General features: G+C 31.4%; 1 long non-coding RNA gene across 1 annotated transcript; it reads right to left on the bottom strand.

The window, feature by feature from the left end:
* Positions 1–682: 682 nt before the first annotated feature.
* LOC139430304 (uncharacterized) lies at positions 683–881 on the bottom strand. The gene is made up of 2 exons (XR_011640774.1): positions 823–881; positions 683–762 (listed from the first exon to the last, which is right to left on the bottom strand). It is a non-coding gene; the product is annotated as an uncharacterized lncRNA (long non-coding RNA).
* Between the last annotated feature and the right edge of the window lie 11,296 nt (positions 882–12,177).

Here is a 12,177-nt window from a genome sequence, read left to right as displayed (position 1 = left end):
ATAATTTTTTCAGTTTCGTCAAAGATAAAGCTGTATGCTTAATATGCTCAGAGACTGTGTCGACATTAAAAGAATATAACATAAAAAGGCATTACGACACAAAACATGAACAACAATATAAAAACTTAACAGGACAACTCCGGATAGATAAGTTTAATCAAATGGAGAAAAACTTGGGAAAACAACAGGCTACTTTTCAAAATCAAGCTATTTTATCAAATATGGCAGTAAAGGCTACTTTGTTGTCAGTCAAATACTGGCAAAAAAAATGAAACCTTTTGCGGATGGAGAGATGATAAAAGAATGTTTGATTGAATAGCATTTCCTGACAAAATAAATATTATTTCAAACATTAGTTTATCAAGATTCACTATTGCAAGGAGAATTGAAGACTTGTCCGACGACATAGCAACAACACTTCGTGAACGCATTGCAAAATTCAAATACTGTTCTTTGGCACTTGATGAGAGTTGCGATATTAGCGATACAGCACAACTGGCTATATTTTTACGTGGTATTGGCACCAAATTTAATATTACCGAAGAATTTTGTTCACTGATTCCGATGAAAGGAACTACAACCGGCCAAGAACTGTACGATGAACTAAAGTCTGTGTTGGAAAATTTTTCAATTTTATTACAAAAGATTATTGTTATATCTATACAACTATTAAAACTCTAGGTTAACGATGAAGCTATATTTTATTAAAATTTATTTCGGTGCAACAAGTTTCGGAATAATTTATTCCTTAATCAGGCACGACTAAAAGTACATTATGTAATTTAATTAATTAATTAAACGGAAAATATACAATTAAGTTACCGTCAAATTAAAAGAGTTGGAATTTGTAAAACCACATACGCAATCGGATAGAAAACTGGTGAATTAACAAATATTACAAAACATAAAAAATTCAAATTGAAATTCAGAAGCCTTAAAATGTTTTTCTTAAAAACCAAAAATTAAAAATTTAAAATCCTGAAGGGCGTGTTATAATATATTTATAATAAATTCTGAAAATTTCAAGGTTAGTATAAATTTGTCTAAAAAGTTATTATAACTCACGTGTTTCATCGTTAAAAAAGTCGAATTAAAGTCGAAAAAATTATTATAAAAAAACTTATCAAAAGAAAAGGAATTTTCCCAATATTAAACTGTAAAGAAGAGAAAGGGTATTATTTGGTTATGTATTGGAGTTTATGACTTACAAATAAATGAAATAAAAATTTATTTGGAGTCCATCTGTCTCGGATGGTTGATAAATTTAGACTATTGGAACAAGTACGAGAAGATGATCTGAAAGGAGGTAACGCATGCGTTGACGTTGAAGTTTTTTTAAGAAGTTGGGAAATTTGAATATGAAAACAAGCTTATTTTATGAATTTAGTGAAATATCTAAAGTTATTCAAAGCATTAATTAAAGTCATTCATAAGGCGATTATTGTAATTGTTGATGTTGATGTAATATTCTTCTAAAAGGTCTAACTCCTTAGATTTGTGGACATTTAATAATAATAATAATAATAATAAATGTATTTATTGCACATACCATTGTATACAACAAAAGAAAAAATATATATAATAATAACAAAAATTGTATCTATCGTGTAGATATATTCTAAACTAGAATGTTTAAACAACAAGAGACCAAAAAACTTAGTACCTAACACTACAAAAAAAGAAAAGAAAAAAAATGGCATTGTGCAATAGGCGGGTTCCAGATAAAATCTGTTCAACCAACCTTACCACATACATAAACTTAATATTAATTATACTACACGCGTCCCGCGACAACGACAATACAATTTCTTGAATATTCCTCGCTGTCCTGCTCTGAACGTTAAAAAAAATGCATTCAAATGAATAACTATGACAAGGCTGCACATTGCTCCAAAAATGTATCTTCATATAGTGTTTTTTTGAAATTAATGATATTTAGTTTTTTGATCATAGGCGGTAGCGTTCCATATGACTTATATATGTGATACGTAAAAGACCTGTGAAACAAAGAGGCTCTGTATTTTGGTGGATATATGCCATATTTTAATCTCGTTTGTAGAGCATTGTTAGCCCTTTTAAAAGTAATCCTCTCATACAAGTATGTCGGTATATGTGTTGTGACGATTTTATGAAACAAAACCAAACTGTGCAACTCCCGGCGGATATCCATTCTGTGCCACCCAACATCTTTCAGTTTGTGTGAGATTCTGTCATACTTCCGGATTCCAAAAATGAACCTAAGGCAACTATTTTGAACCTTTTGTATGCGATTCGATGTAAGCACATCTATAGCGGGATGATACACAGGCGCCATAAAGTTGAAGTGAGACAGCACAAGAGAATCACATAACTGTTTTTTTAATTTTATCGAAAGAACGGATCGGTGAGGATAAAGTTTTCTTAAACATGAATACGACCTTCTCATATAAATATTAATTTGAGTTTTAAATCTGAAGGTGTCATCTATTGTTAAAACCAGGCATCCTTAACAACATTGATTCTTGAACCATTTATATGAATATCAAGATCCAAGTTCAGCCCTGCGACCCCTCTCCCTCTCCCAAAACATACACACGCAGACTTATCAGGATTAATCTTTAGATTAAGAAACGTCGCAATATTAAATAATATAGTAGACAGGTCCTCATTAATACGTATCTGTGCCAGATTCTTATCATTTTCATGAAAGGACAGATAACACTGTATATCATCAGCATACATATTGACTTTACAATATTGTACCCAACTACTAAACCGCGAAGTGTACAAAGAGAACAAGAGAGGCCCCAACACCGAACCCTGTGGTACACCATTCAAACTCTAATTGTGTGAGACAAATCATCATTTCTGACAAGTTTTAAATTATTGATATCTATTTTATGATTAAAGTTGTGAATATGTTTGTAAACAGCTGAGTTATCCTTCGTTAAATGTTCCTTGACCAATGTATAACATGTCACATTCTGAACATTTTATTTCATAAATGCCACTAAGTTCTTTCTCTCCAAATTTATGTTTGTTATTGAAAAGGTGGTTGTAAATTCTATTTTCGGATTTAAAAGAAGCTGTAATGCCATATCTAGATAAGTTCTAAAGAAGGTTGATAAGGTATAGATAAGAATTTTTGTGTATATTTATTGTGTGCGTATACTATTTTATTAATGTGTGAATTGTAGACATTGAAATATATGTTTTGCATTTCGGCGATAGTGAAGTTATTGTGTATTCCTATTTTCATAATTTTTTGAATTTCTGAGATGGTATCTCGCTTATTAAGGGGTACATTGTACAATCTATTAAAGAAAAATCTAAAACTCGCTGTTTTATGTTGATAACAGTTAAAAGAGTTATTTGGAATAATATTATCTGAGGTGGTTGGTTTTCGAAAAATATTGTATTGTAAAATATTATCTGTATTGTTTCTAATAATTTGAAGGTCAAGAAAATTAAGTGTGTTATTGTTTTCTTTTTCAATAGTGAATTGCAGATTATTTATATTATTGAAGATATTGTGTAACGCGGATAATTTAGCATGGTTACCATTAAAAATAATAAAAATATCGTCAACTAAAAAATAAAAATGTCAGCTAAGACTCCTGAAACTGGGGAACCCATGGGGAGACCATCTTTCATCCTGAAAAATTCGTTGTTAAAGGTAAAGAAATTCTGTTTACATGTTAAGCGAAGTAATTCCATAAAACAGTTTATCTCCATGATATTGAAGTTAGAGGAGTCCTGAGATTCGATTAGATGTTTTTTAATAATTTCCAGGGTTTGCTCTATTGGTACATTAGCATAGAGATTTTTGATGTCGAACGATATTAGTTTACTATTATGATTAAGTTTTATATTATTTTTCAGTTTATGAATCAATTCTGTAGAATTTTTAATGGTGTAATTAATTTTGTTTCGGAAAAGATTGAAAAGAAATTTCTGAATGTTTTTAGAAACTTTACTGGTGGGTGTATTTAAGTTACTAATGATCGGTCTAATACTTTTTTCTTTCTCGTGTAGTTTTATGAGGCTTTTTAGAGATTTAAAACAATTAATGTTAAATTTTGTTAAAAGAGTAGAGTTTTCCCTTATGAATTTTCTGAGTTGATCATTGAAGGTTTTGGTGGGGTTAGACTTAATTTTATAAATGTTGTTCTCCTTGAAAAAGTGAAAAGTCTTGGAAATATAAAGAGTCTTATCTAGAATAACAGTGCCAGCGCCTTTGTCACCCAAGGTAACTACTAAATTATTGACTGTAATTTTTGACTTTAATGATTTAATATTATTATATAAGGTTTTAAGGTTTTTGAAATGAACTGAGTGGCTTACAGCAGTAGAGGATTCATCAACGTTCTCAATTAGGTTTCTATTATCATGAAATATTTGTTTAGTATTAGGGTCATTAAAAAGTTGTGATTCTATTTTTATTGCTAATTCATGTGGTTTAGTTTTAGAAGGAAGAGCGAATTTATGTCCCAGGTTGAGAAGGCTGATTTCGCCTTCGTTTAATTGGATGTTACTTAAGTTGGTGTATCGTGGTGCGAATGAAACATGTTCCAAATTGGAAATATCGACATCAACATCTGGCTTATCTTTATCTATTCTCTTAAATTTAAAATCTTTAGGTGGTTTTGAAACTTTTGAACTTTTGTTATTTAGATAACCAGCGCAAAATTCAACAGGAAAATTTATGTGCGAAAAGATTGAGTTTGCCAAATGTCACAGTACCAATAATTAAAGCAATCAATTTTATAAAGTCGCGCGCGTTAAATCACCGTGAATTTAAAGAATTCCTGAAAGATTTAGAAACTGAATATGGCGATGTGGATTTTAATACCGAAGTACGTTGGCTTAGTAGAGGTGCAATGTTAAAAAGAGTATATAAAGAGTATATATAAAGAGTATATGTATTTTTTTTCGACTTTCAACATGGCGATACAGTGTGCATACTGTGAGAAAAGTATTGGAAGATACGATGATTATATAGTATGTCGAAGTGATTGTGAAAGAAATTATCATTTAAAGTGTGTGGGTATTTCTATAGCCCAATATAATCAAATCCGAGAAGACGGCACAATTAAAGAATGGAAGTGCAATGATTGCAGTGTAAAATTAACCTCAATCATAAACGATGAAAAAAAAGAGGTAAGCGATAACTCTAGCTTAGAAAAATTTATAAATGAAAAAATTGAAAATGCTATCAAAAGTATTACTAATACTATAATAACTAGCCTACAAATAGAAATAGAAAAATTGCGAAAAGATAACAGAGACCTCCAACGTGAAGTTGCAAAGTTAAAAATAAATTCAGAAACAAAATTTTCTGTAATGCCAGAAATAAATCGGGAAAAAGAAACCGGTAACTTTAATAATATTGAGATGAGATCCGAGCGAAATAACAACTCGCAAACCGGTACAATTTCAAAACATCGTAAAAACTCGGAATCGGAAAAAAAGACTACAGCTGATGACAAAAAGATCGAAAACAAAAATATTAATAAAAATAGTAAAGAGGAAAATTCTTTAAAGGAAATATTTTCAAAAAAATCACTCCTGGAAAAAAAGGTTCATAAAAACAAAAAAAATGATGAAAACAGTGGCAAATTTATTGACGATGATGGTTTTGAATTAGCCATTGCTAGAAAAAACAAACGAAGAAATCAAAACACAATTACTGGAACTGCGCAAGGCACAAATTTGAAAGGGGTTAAGCAGTACAGACACTTTCACTTGTATAGATTAAGTCCTGAAACAACTACGAAGGACATCATAGATTATCTGAAAACACAAAACATAGATGCTAAATGTGAAAAACTTGTTTCAAAATATCCTGATGAATATTCGTCTTTTAAACTATCCGTTGAAGAAGGTCATCAAATTGCTATAGAAAATACGCAATTATGGCCCGCTGGAGCTAGAATCAACCGTTTTTTATTCAGACTCCAGGCCTCTACTCTGACCAAAACATGAGAGAAATTCCTATGGTAACATTATTGAACATAAACATACAGGGTCTTAGCAAAAAAATTGACGCCTTCACTAATATCATCAATAATTCTAAGATTGAATATGCAATAATAACTGAACACTGGTTATCAAACGATGTATTGCAGAGAATAAGTATTACAAACTATAATTTAGCATCTGCCTTCACTCGGAGAAACAATCAGAGAGGTGGTTCATTAATATTTGTTAAGGAGTCTATAAAAGTTAAGATTCGTGAAGACCTGTGTTGCATCTCTGAAGAGATACATATAGAAATTGCAGCAGTTGAAGTCTTAAATCGAAAAACTCTCATCATTGGAGTGTACAGATCCCCAAATGGCGACTTAGAAATATTTTTTCAAAAACTAGAAATACTTTTAGAGAAAATAGAAACGGAGCTGAATGATAAAAAAGTTTTTATTGCCGGAGATTTTAATATAAATGTTCTTAAGGGGTCAAAAGCTTTGACAAATTTACAAGATATTTTACATTGTTACAGACTACATGCTACTATGTTAGAGGCATCAAGAGAGACAAGCACAACAAGTTCTTGTATAGATAATATATTTACAAACTTAAATAAAGAAGAATATAATGTAAAAACTATAAATTTCCATCTCTCGGATCATTACGCTCAAACTATTACATATCAACATACAGATTGTAACATTGGTAAACAAGAGTATGTTAGATACAGAAATATAGCAAATACGGGAATGAATTCATTTATGAAAATTATGTGTCAATATTATTTTAACTTAAGTTATTCGCCAGAGTCTACGCCACAGCCAGCACAGTTGTTCTCTGAATATTACTCATTTCTATTGGATGCGTTTAATAGATCTTGTCCTGAAAAAAGAAGCAAAGTAAAAGTTTCATCTAAATATAAATTAAATGTCAGCGACAGAATAATAAGCTTACAAAATATTGTTGAAGTATTAAGTATTATGGCAAAAACTCTTAAAGACAAAGAATCATACGATATTTACAATAAGTATAAGACGAAGTTAAAAAGACAATTTGAACACGAGAAACAAATGTATAATGTATCTGTGATTCTGAATGCAGATGATAAACAAAAAGCAACATGGGAAATAATAAATTCAGAGACAAGGGGCATTAAGAAGAAAAAACAAGACTTAATAATTACACCGGATCAATTTGCTTCCTATTTGGTTTCTGTAGAATGTGAACGAGTAAATGTTATTAATGAAGGAAATGTTCTGTATAACACACATAGCAGTTCGTGCTTTTTTAGACCTACTGACAAAGACGAGGTTATTACAGTAACAATGAAACTAAAATCTAAGAAAACAGAAGACATACATGGAATCTCGACAGTTTTTCTAAAAAAAGTTATACCTGCGATTGCAGAACACATAGCATACTTAATAAATGCATGTTTAAAACATGGTGTGTTCCCTGACGAATTAAAAGTTGCTAAAATATGCCCCATCTACAAAAAGGGACATCTGGAAAATCCAGCAAGTTATAGACCAATATCGATTCTCCCTACAATTTCCAAAATCTTCGAGTACGTTTTGGCCGACAGACTGACAAATTTTTTTAAGAAGACTGAGCTCTTCAATGATCACCAACACGGTTATATAAAAGGACGATCTATTACTAGTGGAGTTAATGAAATAATACAATCCATTATCAAGGCAATCGATCAGAGGAAATATGTTGAATTGATTAGTATCGATTTAAGTAAGGCATTTGATAGTGTTAGCCACTCGTATCTGCTATACAAATTGGATTGCTATGGTGTAAGAGGCACAGCCCTTAGCATGTTCACTTCATATTTGTGCAATAGAAAGCAAACGGTGATAATAGATGGAGCTTTGTCTAAAACGTATGATATCAACGTTGGTGTACCACAAGGTTCTATCCTGGGCCCTCTCTTGTTTGTAATTTATGTAAATGACATGCCTTACTCTGTACCTAATGACAATGTGTGCTTGTACGCGGATGACACCACCTTTATATCCACTGCGAACAATATGGATGATCTGCAAACTAAAACTCAGCTAACATTAGTAGCAGCAAAAAAATGGTTTGGTAACAATGGTTTAAAATTAAATGAAGAGAAGACTCAATACCTGCATTTCCAAAACAATGTTGGGGCAGAGAATAACAGCCTAAAATTTTTGGGAATTTATTTGGATAACAAACTTAACTGGCAAGTACATGTAGAGAACATTTCTAAAAAATTGAACACTGCAATTTATACCGTAAGGAGAATACGAAATGTAGCCACCATCTTTGCAGCGCGACTTGCCTATTATGCCAACTTCCACAGCATTGCTACTTTCGGTATATTATTCTGGGGAGCATCGTCTGCAGCAGAAAGAGTCTTTCTTCTCCAAAAAAAGGCATTGAGGGCGCTATGCAATCTTAAATCAACTCAAAGTTGCAAACAATATTTTAAAGAGCAGCGTATACTTACCATATATTCAGTATATGTACTAAATTGTATTACAGATATGCGACAAAATATTGATAAACATATTGCCAATAATGAGAAGCACGAATACAACACTAGACAAAAAGAAGAACTTGCAATACCGATGCATCGGTTAAAAAAGACGCAAGACAACAGTATTTTCTGGGGTATTAAACTGTTCAATCACCTTCCCCAGCGCATACGGATGCTACCACAACAACGGCTCCAGTGTGTAATAAAAGAAGCACTAATGGAAGCACCATTATATTCCATTGAAGATTTTTTTGAAATAATTTTGTAAATAGAAGTATTTTTGAATTGAAATATTATTATGTTGTTACATTTGACTTTGTAATATGTTATTACGGTAATAAAGATTATTATTATTATTATACAACTTAAAAAGCGAAATACAATTGTTCTTGGATATGAACAGTGCGATTTTGGGTTTCTTATCGACATGACTCAGCATCTCAATGATCTTAATGTGGAATTTCATGGCAAAGGACAGTTTATTCACAATTTGTATGATAAAATTCAGGGCTTTGAGCGCAAATTAAAATTGTGGAAACAGCATCTTTTGCAGAATAATATGTCTCACTTTCCACATTTAGAAAAAGAAAACGTTACTACTTCTCAAAAATACGCACAATATATAAACATTTTAATCAACGAATTTCAATTATGATTCCAAATGTTCAAAGCATTTAATATCGATGTAAATACAGTTCCCGAAGACTGTCGAATGGAAGTGGTTGACATGCAGAATAATACCGATTTAAAAAATGTATTTTTTTCAGTAAACATCGAAAATTTTTATAAATCTTATGTCAGCCCTGAGAAATTTCCGCTTTTGACAAAAAATGCAAACCAAATGATGTCTCTGTTCGGAAGTACGTATGTTTGCGAACAATTATTTTCAACCATGAAATTAATCAAATTGACCATCGATCAAGAATGAGTGATGCATGATTAGAAAGCTGCGTTCGTGTAGCCACCTCATCAATTCCGGCTGATATTGATCAGCTTGTATCGAAAAACACTGCAAAATTTTTCATTAAAAATTTCAAGTAAATTCGTTTTTCTATTTTTTGTTTGTTTTTATTTTGCATTAAAATTTATATATAAAATCTTTACTTTTTTTTAATTTTATATTTTTTTATCCTAATGTTTATTATAAATAAAGTTTTGTAAATTATTAATAAGTGTTAAATTTAAATTGATTAAAAAGGTTGCTCACCCCTGGTGTGAAGAAACAAAAAGAAAACGCAAAGAATGAGCCCGTATTTGAACCTACAATGAAATGGCGAGAAGGTAATAAAATGTAAATTGTAAAATATCTGTGCAATCCTGTTTGAAGGACCACTTTTGATCGCGCGACAACGCCGATGCCAAAGAAAAAGTACGGGTTTAGAGCAGCGGAAATTGAAAAGACAAAAGAAAATAAATCAAAATAAATAATAAAATTCTACTAAAATAGAGTAGAAATCAAATGAAAATTTACGTATAGTAATTTAAATAAGATGTGTGGGATGCGAATTGGCGAATGAGTAAGCTAAGTCCAATAGGCACGTATTTGAAGGGGATCCAAACTATTATACAATGAAAAATAATAAATTTAAAAATTTCAATAGCATTTTTGTTTATTATTCACGGCACCCGTCCAGTATGCGGGTTTTCCTATTGAGTGGAACTGATATCCTTCTTGTATAGCTTACCTTGATCCCCGTTTGTATTTGGCATTAAAGTCACCCTAAAGAATAAACCTATCTTCTAGACAATGAAAAAAATTTAATAATATCTACAAAATACTACTTAATCTTTGGAGATGAAATCCACTTTTGGTGTCGGATAGCAAAGGTTCGATTTGTTTTCTTAATCCCTTTTCTATTATTTTTTCAATCTTTACTACTGTATTTACTAGAGTTATACGTCTATAGTTCCTACAGTCTTTGTTATCTCCTTTTTTGTGAAGTAGTGGAATAAGACTTATTTTCTGCTTTTTTAGCCTTTGCTCCTCTTTCCATACTTTATTGTAAATTTTTAAGAGTAGTAATATTCCTTCTCCTCCCATGTTTTTAACTTGTCTTTAGGTGTTTGATAGCATCTGTTAGTTCTTCTCTTGATATTTCTTGACCTTCATTTATTTCTATTTGCTCTTTTTGCTGTGTTTCTCGATCTTCGTCTCTTTGCTGTTCTATTCTCAAACTCTAATTGAGTAGGCATGAAATATTGTTTCCAGCGTTCCATAATTTTTTGCTTCTGTTGTCAGTATTTCCCTGCTTCATGCGTAATTGTTAAGCCTTCGACTTTTTTGCCTTCTCTAAAATTTGTTTATAACTTTGTAGAACAGCTTTTAGTTACTTTTCCTGTCACTCTCTAGCTTGTTTCCGAAATCTTTCTATGTTTTTGTTTTAGTCGTTGGATCAACTTTTTAGCATTTAACCTTTGTTTTTTGTACCACCATCTAGCCTTTTTATTCTTAACTTTTTGTTTAATTTCTTCTGTCCACCAAGCTGCCTGTTTCTTGTATTTACTCTGTTTTATTGTCCCACATACTTCACGAACCGTTTCAATAATATATATCTATATCTATGCTATTAACAAATTATATTTCTTTTCTTAATCTTACATTTATTTCTTGTTCATATCGAGCTGTTATTGTTATCATTGTAGTGGAACCGTACCCAATACCTGACACTACGACATCTACTATAGCCGCAACACTACTAAACCAACGTTTCTCAAGATTTGGTATAGGCCTACCACACACTATCACACATGGTCAAGGAAAGCAATTTGAATACCGATTATTTCGCCATTTCAATAGATTACTAAGATCTAATCAGATCCACACTCCAGCCTTTCATCCCCAAATTAGTGGCATATTATAAAGGTTCCATAGAACCCTTAAAACTGCTATTGCTGTCAGAGGAAACGGCTACAGGTGGAACAACGACCTCCCAATTATACTATTAGGCCTTAGATTTTCACTTCAAAAAGATCTAGGTTATTCCCCCGCAGAATTGTTGTATGTAATCAATATTCAGTTCTAAATAAATCTTTAAGAATACGTTTTCAAAATTAAAATATTTATGATTAGTTAATTTACATTTTATTGTCAGCTTTATTTCTTTTTGGATGGGGGAGTGTTAAAAGTTTGAATTTTCTTTTTGATGGTGCGCAAACGCAAACCACTTTCGGGGGTGACTCACTGAGACAACTACACAGTTCGGGTGGTTTGCGACTTTTGGTCGCTATCTTTTCACTTAAAACATCAATTTGGTTTTTTAAGTAATTATACTTGTTATTAATTAAATTTATTGTCTAATGTGCATCACTTAAACTGTTGGATTTAATTTTAAACGGTTCAATTTAATAAACTTTGTTATATAATTTTTAAACCCAAAGTGATTTAATTGAAGTAATAAACTTATTCAAAACGTTTATTTAACAAAAACTTTCTTTTAAATCTTTATCAAACATAAATTTGGTCCTTCGAGCCGGATTGCACGCGTGGTTCGAGTAATCTAATTTTGGATCGTAAACTGGTTTATTTGACGTGGCGCACGTGTTACTGAAATTGTCGAATAAAATTTTTAAAAAAATCAATCACTATTAATCTATTGTGAATTATCACCGTTTTTCTTTTAATCATGACATCCATAAATGCTCTTATTGAACATCAGCGCGAACTTTTTGGATTGATTGCACGAGCATTTGATAATTTGAATAAATTGGTTGCTGCAAAG

The sequence above is a fragment of the Onthophagus taurus genome, chromosome 6, assembly GCF_036711975.1.
Source record: "Onthophagus taurus isolate NC chromosome 6, IU_Otau_3.0, whole genome shotgun sequence".
NCBI lineage: Eukaryota > Metazoa > Arthropoda > Insecta > Coleoptera > Scarabaeidae > Onthophagus > Onthophagus taurus.
The sequence above is the reverse complement of the archived record's forward strand: the minus strand, read 5'-3'. Positions and strand labels throughout refer to the sequence as shown.